The sequence below is a fragment of the Triticum urartu genome, chromosome 4A (genome assembly GCF_056163025.1).
Source record: "Triticum urartu cultivar PI428250 chromosome 4A, HENAU_Tu73, whole genome shotgun sequence".
Taxonomy (NCBI): domain Eukaryota; kingdom Viridiplantae; phylum Streptophyta; class Magnoliopsida; order Poales; family Poaceae; genus Triticum; species Triticum urartu.
Window position 1 is genome coordinate 277,620,380 of NC_141876.1, and position 10,343 is coordinate 277,630,722.

General features: G+C 50.8%; 1 pseudogene; it reads right to left on the bottom strand.

Moving 5' to 3' along the window:
• Window positions 1-8,837: 8,837 nt before the first annotated feature.
• On the bottom strand, window positions 8,838-9,975 carry LOC147975588 (uncharacterized; annotated as a pseudogene).
• Window positions 9,976-10,343: the final 368 nt, after the last annotated feature.

Consider the following 10,343-nt stretch of genomic DNA (forward strand, 5'->3'; position numbering starts at 1 on the left):
AATCTATGGCAGCCCTCACGACACTCATGACCTGCTTTTGCGCGGGAGAAGACAGCTGGCTAGCTCGCAGTAACAACTTAACCAAGAACACTGGTAATTCTAATACCAAGGACAAAAGTGACAGGTCGCGCCGGAACAAACAAAAGCGCCACGTTAACAATGATAGCAACGAGGATACGGTAGTTAATGCCGGATTCCGAGGCTACAAATCTGGTCAACGGAAACAGCCATTTAAAAGAAAAACTCAGGGCCCGTCCAGTTTGTACCGAATACTCGACCGCTTATGCCAGATACATGGCACCCCCGAAAAGCCAGCCAATCACACCAACAGGGATTGTTGGGTGTTCAAGCAGGCAGGCAAGTTAAGAGCCGAAAACAAAGACAAGGGGCTGCATAGCGACGACAAGGAGGAGCCCAGGCCGCCGAACAACAATGGACAGAAGGGATTCCCCCCACAAGTGCGGACGGTGAACATGATATACGCAACCCACATCCCCAAGAGGGAGCGGAAGCGTGCGTTACAGGACGTATATGCGATGGAGCCGGTCGCCCCAAAGTTCAACCCATGGTCCTCCTGCCCGATCACCTTCGATCGAAGGGACCACCCCACTAGCATCCGTCACGGCAGCTTCGCCGCATTGGTTCTAGACCCAATCATTGATGGACTTCATCTCAAAAGAGTCCTCATGGACGGCGGCAGCAGCCTGAACCTGCTTTACCAGGATACAGTGCGAAAGATGGGCATAGATCCCTCGAGGATCAAGCCCACCAAAACGACCTTTAAAGGCGTCATACCAGGTGTAGAAGCCAACTATACAGGCTCAGTTACACTGGAAGTGGTCTTCGGATCTCCGGATAACTTCCGAAGCGAGGAGTTAATCTTCGACATAGTCCCGTTCCGTAGTGGCTATCACGCACTGCTCGGGTGAACCACATTCGCAAAATTCAACGCGGTACCGCACTATGCATACCTCAAGCTCAAGATGCCAGGCCCTAGAGAAGTAATCACGGTCAATGGGAACACTGAACGCTCCCTCCGAACGGAGGAGCACACGGCAGCGCTCGCAGCAGAAGTACAAAGCAGCCTCTCTAGGCAGTTCTCCAGTTCGGCCTTCAAAAAGCCGGACACTGTCAAGCGCGCCCGGAGTACCCTACAACAAGACCGCCTGGCACGTTCCGAGCTAGCGTAGCAATGCGGCCCCAACCCTAGCCCTCGCGATATAGAGAAACCAGCGCTTCACGTACATAACTACGCTCTTGAAATACCATGGGCACAGGGGAAGGGGCACTATCACGGCACGCCCGAAATACGGCTTAAACCGCACCAGGGGCTGCCGGATTCCTTCTTTTTTTTCTCTTACTCTCAGGACTCCATACTTCGGACGACCCGTTCGGCAATTCAACTGCCGCACAAACGATGCAAGATCCAGGGAAGCAGACAAGCCACGCCGCATCATGGAACTCCCAGGTGGTCTCTATTGCGAGCACTATACCTGTTTTTTAATACAATTCCGCGGCCTGCCCCTGGCCAGGACATGTTAAATAGTCCAATTTATTTTGCTTATCGCACTATTTGTATCGTTCCGCTTTCATAGCAGCCTTTCTATAAACAATGCAGAGCTTTTTGTCTATTTTTTGCATTACCCTCTTTTTATATATATGTTTATTAATAACATGCTGCATCCGTACACTGTGGTACGGCAAAATACGCCAGGGGCTTCAATACCCATCAATATGGCGTGAGAAGTCCGTCCACTTTCACAAGTGTGGCACCCCGAACTTATAGCACTATATGCATCGGCTCCGAATCATGATTTGGGTCAATAGTTGGGTTTGCCCGGCTCCTATGTTTTGGTGCCTTACGTTCCGCTATATCGGCTAAGGTAGCACTAGGAGAACCACTCCGATTGTGCCCCAGTTGAGCTGGGCCGAGCACCTCAGTGGAGAAAGCTAAAACTGACTGTCATTATGAGGCGAGAGACCGGTCGCTGTTCGAGAGGTTTTTCGAGTCCTTAAAGGCTTATGCCGCTTCGAGTGAGGAACCGGCTTTGTCCGGCCAAGGCGTGGATAGCGCCCCGAACTCGGTCTTCCGAATACTAGGGGCTTCGCCAAAATTTAAAATTATAGAGTTCTATGGCTAAGTGAGAGTGTTCAAGCATTATAGTCCGATTGCCTTGTTCGTTGTGCTGACCGCCTCCCTCGACGGACCCAATCATGGGAAAAAGAGCGCTCAGGTTTATCCCGAACACCCCAGCACTAGTGGCATGGGGGCAGAAGCCGACGACTGGCCATCTCTCAATTTTTTGATAAACGGCCGCACAGAAAGTAATATTTTAAATTCAAGCATTGCTTAGCGCATATGAACAAGTTTTCAGCGCACAGGATAACACGAGCGAGTTCATTCAAAAATTACATCCTTGGTACATTCATCCGCCACAAGGCGGGCACCAGCAAGAACATCCTTGTAATAGTTCTCGGGCTTGCGATGCTCCTTCCCCGGCGGCGGCCCGTCCTTCACAAGCTTCTCACCGTCCAGCTTACCCCAGTGCACCTTTGCACGGGCAAGGGCCCTATGGGCACCTTCGATGCAGACGGAGCGCTTGATGACCTCGAGCCTTGGACAAGCCTCCACCAGCCGCTGCACTAGTCCGAAGTAGCTCCCAGGCAGGGCCTCTCCAGGCCACAGCCGAACTATGAAGCCCTTCAGGGCCTGTTCGTCCGCCTTGTGGAGCTCGACCAGCTGCTTCAGCTGGTCACTCAAGGGCACAGGGTGTCCGGCCTCAGCGTACTGAGACCAGAACACCTTCTCCGTCGAGCTTCCTTCCTCGGCTCGGTAGAATGCGGCGGCATCGAATACGCTGCGGGGAAGATCTGCGAATGCCCCTGGAGAGCTCCGGATTCGGGTAAGTAACAAGTAGTTTACTTTTATATGTCTGCTTTGCATATAGAATGCCTTACCCGCCGCTATCTTTTTCACCGCATCCAATTCCTGGAGGGCCTTCTAGGCTTCGGCCTTGGAAGATTTGGCAGTTTTAAGGGCCGCAGCAAGCTCGGACGCTCGCGTCTTCGAGTCGAGCTCCAAACTCTCATGTTTTTGCATGAGAGCCTGAAGCTCTTGCCGCACCTCACCGACCTGCGCCTCAAATTTCTCCCACTCGACGCGCTCCGTGGCCTCTTTCTTCTCGGCCTCGGACAACGCCTGCTTGAGGGTCGCCACCTCAGTTGTGGCCCCTACAATAAGCAGTATACTCCTGTCATTTTTTGCAATTGCGCCTTCCTATAGGCATTTTTTCTATAAGGTATCTCTTACCTTCTTTCTCCTCGAGCTGCCGTTTGGCAAGGCCGAGCTCTTGCTCGGTCCGCTCGAGGCCCTGCTTCAGGGCACCCACCTCCGCAGTCAGTGCGGCGGTGGCCAGCAGCGAAGCCTGCATACATATATTGACTCCTTTTTAGTTAGACTCCTGCGATATTTAATAGATCCTCTATTCGGCTTTTCTTTCCGAATGCCAAACAGAGCATCAGGGGCTACTGTCTATACGGTAATATTTTTACATATTTTTACTTACCTCGAAGCCTGTTAGAAGGCTAGCACAAGCTTCAGTCAGTCCTCTTTTGGCGGACCGAACCTTCTGGACCACCGTACTCATGATGGCACGGTGCTCCTCGTCGATGGAGTCGCCCTTAAGCTCCTCCAGCAGATTGTCCGGCGCCTTCGGTTGGACGGAGGACGCCGGCTCAGTAGGCTTGCTCCTCTTGGCAGGAGTTCGCCTACCGCGGTCCGGAAACGTTGATGATTCTGGCACAGTGTCCGACTTAAAGCCGGACTTGGAGCCCAGGGGGGGTCTTGTCCCCTTCACTCCTGGAGTCCGGGAGGTCGCCTCACGGCCCCTCCTGGACCACCTCCTCTCGCCCCGGAGCTTGTCGCGACGCCACTTCGGCGTCATCCACAGCACAGGGGGAAGCACCGGGCAGAACTGAATTCACGTCCGATGAATCCAGGGAGCCGCTCGACGACTCGTCGAGCCCGTCCTTGGGCGGACTGCATGATTATATCCGACATTAGGGAAAGCTGTGCAACAAAAGGAATATCACGAGTTACTCTGGTATCCGAACACTTACGATCTCGCCGGACGCTTGGCCCTGTCCGGCCACTCCTCTTCGTCCTCGTCGGCGTCGGGGACGTAGTCCGGCGGAGGGGTTTTCCTCTTCTTGGACCCCTCGACTTCCCCTACTGGGGCGGCCTTCCTCTTCTCTCCTCCCCCCCGCTGGAGGGGGAGAGGTTTCTTCTTCCTCCTCCTCGTTTTCATGGGAGGAGTGCGTCTCGGACTCGTCGGACGACGAGTCCGACACCACCATATGCCGGGAACTCTTTCGAGTCCCCGTGGCCTTCTTCTTGTTGGCCTTCTTCTCCGGCACCACATAAGGTGCCGGAACCAGCAGCTTCTCTAGGAGAGCAGGGGCTGGGTCTTCGGGCAAGGGAGCCGGACAGTTAATCTGTCCGGACCTCTCCCGCCAATCCTGTCAAAGGTGAGGGAGTTTAGATCCCGCATAGAGTCAAACTATGAAAAAACTTAACATCCTGTAAAGGATGGAAATATCTTACCTCGCCAGCAGGACGCTGCGAGCTGAATCCGCGGTCTTCGGAGGCGGATGTGGGATCCTCGGCGCCTTTGGTTAGCCCCCTCTAGACATCTTCGTACGTCGTGTCGAAGAGCCTGCTCAGAGTGCGGTGCTGCGCCGGGTTGAACTCCCACAAATTGAAGTCCCGTTCTTGACACGGAAGGATCCGACGGACGAGCATGACCTGGATTACGTTGACAAGCTTGAGCTGCTTGTTCACCAGGGACTGGATGCATTTTTGCAGTCCGGTCAACTCTTCTTCGTCGCCCCACGACAAGCTCGTCTCCTTCCAGGACGTGAGCCGCGTAGGGGGTCCGTATCGGATTCAGGGGCTGCGATCCACTTCGGATCGCGTGGCTCGGTGATGTAAAACCACCCTGACTGCCACCCCTTCAAGGTCTCCACAAAGGAGCCCTCGAGCCATAGGACGTTGGCAATTTTGCCCGCCATGGCACCTCCGCACTCCGCCTGGTTGCCGTGCACCACCTTTGGCTTGACGTCGAAGGTCTTGAGCCAGAGGCCGAAATGGGGGCGAATGCAGAGGAAAGCCTCGCACACGATGATAAACGCCAAGATATTGAGGATGAAGTTCGGGGCCAGATCGTGGAAATCTAGGCCATAGTAGAACATGAGCCCGCGGACAAATGGGTGGAGAGGAAAACCCAGTCCGCGGAGGAAGTGGGGAAGAAATACTACTCTCTCATGGGGCCTTGGGGTGGGGAGAAGCTGCCCCTCCTCGGGAAGCCGGTGCGCGATGTCTTTGGACAAGTATCCGGCCTTCCTTAACCTTTTGACATGGCCCTCCGTGACGGAGGAGACCATCCACTTGCCTCCCACTCCGGACATTGTTGGAGAGGGTTGAGGTAGGAAGTGCGGGCTTGGGCGCTGGAGCTCGGGTGCGTAGAAGATGGATACGCAAAGGAGGAAGAAGGCGTAGGTAAAAAGGTGGATCCTTATCCCCTTATATGGGCGGATGCGACTATGCATCCCCACCAGCCTAGTAAAACTCGCTTGCCTCCCAAGCGCCGTGATAAGTGGCGCGGTTGGGTTACCCACGTCCGTATTAACGAGAATCCCGTAAACAAAGGGGACACGATCTCTGCTTTGACAAGACATGCCAAGGAAACTGCCTCGCAAAACACGCTGGTGGAGAAGTGAAAACGATTCGAATAAAGGCTTGGCCGTAGTGTGATGTCACGCTGCGGAATACGTCAGTAGATTAGATTTGTGTTAATATTATTCTCTCTATGGCAATACGTGGAAGCTTATTTTGCAGAGCCAGACACTACTCTTGGTGTTTACAAAACTTTTATGAAGAATTTGGAGGAGGAACCCGCCTTGCAATGCCGAAGACAATCTGCATGCTGGACTCGTTGTCATTGAAGCCCGGTTCAGGGGCTACTGAGGGAGTCCTGGATTAGGGGGTGTTCGGGTAGCTGGACTATACCTTCAGCCGAACTCCAGGACTATGAAGATACAAGATTGAAGACTCCGTCCCGTGTCCGGATGGGACTTTCCTTGGCGTGGAAGGCAAGCTTGGCGATGCGGATATTCAAGATCTCCTACCATTGTAACCGACTTTGTGTAACCCTAACCCTCTCTGGTGTCTATATAAACCGGAGGGTTTTAGTTCGTAGGACAACTTCATCATACAACAATCATACCATAGGCTAGCTTTTAGGGTTTAGCCTCCTTGATCTCGTGGTAGATCCACTCTTGTACTACCCATATCATCAATATTAATCAAGCAAGACATAGGGTTTTACCTCCATCAAGAGGGCCCGAACCTGGGTAAAACATTGTGTCCCTTGTCTCCTGTTACCATCCGGCCTAGACGCACAGTTCGGGACCCCCTACCCGAGATCTGCCGATTTTGACACCGACACCTTCCTTTTGTTAAGAGATAATAATTCGGCAGTAATTGCCTGCTGCCAATCTTTCCAATCCGACCTTTTCTTGCAATCAGCGAGGGTGTTAGGCTCAGGGTCAAGATCTATGACTGAGGCAATTTTCGTAGCAAAGTTAATGTCGACAATCACCGTTGCTCGGTTCAGGGACTCCCTCGTATAAATATAATTTATGGCCATTTCGTCATGGAGAGCATCCGGCGGAAACACTTGCTCTACCAAGTTTCCCATTATGGGAGCAAGGTCCTTTAGATTTCCTGCACCGATGTGTGCGCACACATCTCCGCTGGGTGTTTCCCCTATGGGAAAGTTTAAGTCCGGAATTTTGTGCACTGAATTTTCCGTACTTGTGCCAGGTCTCGACTGGCTCCCCGTTTCACTTTGGGGTACTTTGGCGACAGGCTGTAATAAATCTCTCTTATCCTTTTTCGTCGGCATCCCCGAGTACTTGGGATTTGAGAAGCCGGATCTCTCGTCCTTTTAGGCCTTTGGACGGGAGCGGGTATACCATCATTTTTCTTCGGTATTTCAACCCTTTCCGGTGCATTGCGCACGTGCACATGCGATTTTGTCACAGCCTTTAAGTCACTAAAGTGGCCAGGCAGTTGATTTGCTAAAGACTGCAAATCTATTATCTTTTGGACTTCTCTCTCAGTCTTAGCAGTGCGCGGGTCATGAGTGTGGATTCCCGTGGCTTGCCACGTGATTTCTCGACTTTTAGCATCAAGGGGTTGATTCTCTCCCCCTAAAGTTGGGAAAAAAATCCTCGTCAAAAACGCAATCAGCAAAACGAGTCGTGTGACAGTCACCTGTCGTGGGGTCCAGATACCTGATTATGGACACAGTCTCATAACCAACGTATATCCCCGACTTACGGAGCGGGCCCATCACCGATCGCTAAGGTGGTGGTATTGGTACATATACCTGGCAACCGAACCTACGAAGGTGGGAAATTTTCGGTGCCGACCCTTGCGCAAGCTGAATAGGAGAGTGGATGTTGCAGGCCGACGGTCTAAAGTTGATGAGATTGGCCGCGTGTAACACCGCATGGCCCCAACACGTAGTTGGTAAATTACAACCCTGAAGGAGTGGTCGGGCAATGAATTTAATTCTTTTAATCAATGCTTTGCCAAGTCCATTTTGTGTATGAACATGCGGTACTGAGTGCTCAACTTTGATTCCCATTGCCATGCAATAATCATCGAATGCTTTTGAAGTAAATTCTCCAGCGTTGTCCATTCAAATAAACTTTATACGATAATCAGGGAAATTATTCCTCATTTGTATGATCTAAGAGATCAACTTTGCAAAGGCATGGTTCCATGTTGACAGCAGGCAAACATTAGACCATTTAGAGGAAGCATCAATGTGCACCATGAAGTACCGAAACGGCCCCGTGAGGGGCTGAATTGGACCACATATGTCCCCTTGGATACGTTCCAAGAACGCGGGGATTTCATCCCTCACCTTGAGGGGCGATGGCCTAATGACTAACTTTCCCGTGGCGCATGTGGAGCATACGAAATCATCGGGATTCGGGAAGTTCTTCACGTTAACATTATGACCATGTGACTTGTTAATTATATTTCTCATCATCCTAAGTCTGGAGTGGCCTAACCTATTGTGCCAGAGGCAGAAGAGTTCAGAGCTTCTAAAAATAGTCTTGAGGGTAGTGTACACGGGCGGTGCTACTATTTTAGTGTAGTATAGCCCTGTGTCAAACGAAGGAAGCCTTTCGATAACGTGTTTACCACTTGCATCCCGCTTTGTGATGAGTAGGCACTCCTTGCCGTTTTCATCATCAGTCTCAATATGGAAACCATTAGTGCAGATGTCTCTAAAGCTCAAAAGAGTACGAGTCGACTCCGGGTACAACAACGCATCGTTAATGATCAAAGTTGTTCCCATAGGAAGTATAATAGTGGCTCGTCCGGGGCGAACTATATGCGAACTGCAGTCGGCGATTGTCATAATACTTCTCAAAGATTTTTTAATAGACTCAAAGTACTTAGTTTCTCGTAAAATGGTATGTGTGGTGGAGCTATCGGCAAGGCATGTTTCCTCCATTCGGGCGCCACACGCATTCTAAAATATGACATATAATTAATGCAATGAGGAAGAAACTACATTAAAAATAAATGCACACATTTCAGAACAAACATACTATCATGTATAAATAATGGAATAAATGAATGAAATAAATTTCATCCAATCGCCAAAGTAAAGAATAAGTTTATGCTCTCATAGAGCTTACAACCAAATCGAATTTATTGTATCAAATCACAGAATCATGATAACCAAAGAGGTATGCTAAGTAGACTCGGTGAAGAAGCCATTGACTTCAGCCGCAATCTCCATACTAGTGAGCTGATCCTCCTTAGAAATCATCTTAGAGGCAGCATCAACATCTAGTTATGGAACCGCCGGGGCGACCATGTGGTCAACCTCCATGGCAACGTGGGCGTCATTAGAGACCGCCAAAGCCGCCGTGATGGGGACCACGGGGGTCGCCTCTATGGGCGCAGCAGGGGGCGTAGAGATCATCATGGGTGCCGCCATGGGCGCCCGTGGTGCTCCCTCCTGAACCAAGGTGAGGTGCGTCTCACGCGCCTTCCGAGGCTTGTATGCATCAACGACCTCCTGTGGTGCACGACACTGGCAGGAGAAGTGCTCCACCGAGCCACACTAGAAGCAGTCCTGAGGCCTCTGCCCCCCTTGCCCAACTTTTGCTGCTTAGCCGGGGCGGAGGGTTGAGGGCCCTTCTTCTTGCCCTTGTGCCCCCTCTTCTTCTGTTGAGGCTTGCGGACTTTGAGAGCGTTCACCTCCTGGAGAGAACCCCCCCAAGTGGTTGTGTGACAAAGTTCTTTTTCAGAACCTCGTCATGCGCCTCTGCCACCTGGAGGACGCCAATCAACTCTGAATACCTCATGTAGTTGCCCTGGCGGTAGTTCCATGAGGACAAGACCGCATCAGGGTGGAAAGTGGATAGGGTTTTCTCAATCTTCTGGGTGTCGGTAATCTCAGTACCACACAACCGAAGAGTTGTACAAATCCGGTGCAGAGCCGAATTGTACTCCCCAACCGTCTTGAAGTCTACAAACCTCAGACGGATCCACTCTGCCTCTGCACGTGGCTTCACAGTGTACTTCAACCACTCAAACCGCTTCTTAAGAGCCGTTCAAAGGCCAGAAGCACTCCACTCAGCCATATACTCGTCTTTCAGAGTAGGTGATAGGTGATGACGGAGAAAATGCAGAGCCTGCGCATTCTCAGTTTCAAACTTGGGATCCGTGGGGGCTAGCTGGGTCCCCTTACCGATCGCCCTCAGGAGGCTTTTGCCATGGAGAAAGATCTCGCAGTCCGAGGACCATGACAGGTAGTTCAGCCCTGTCTGGGCCAACTCAGCAAACTCCTTGTTGACAATTCCGGCCATCTGCGATTTATGCAAAAATCATGAGATTACAGCAGGTAATCTTTTGCACAAATGCGATGTTGATAAACTTATTCAATAAAAAATGACGGTCCATTATTTAAAACATGTTATTTATATGATTTACTTAGTGATTAAAAGTATTAAACAATTAATCTACAACATGTAAACTCACATATAAAATCATGTTTACAAAAGATAGCATGCTAAGCGCATTTTTACGCGAAAAATAGCCCAAAAAATTGAATTCCCAAGGCGTTTTAAAGCCTAAATATGCATTTTTAGCAAAACAGATTGTTCTAGGTACTTACCGGTGTAATCGTTCAGCAGGAAAAATTGAACGCGTAAATAGCAAAAAATCCGTTGGCTAAAAAAAGGCACATTTG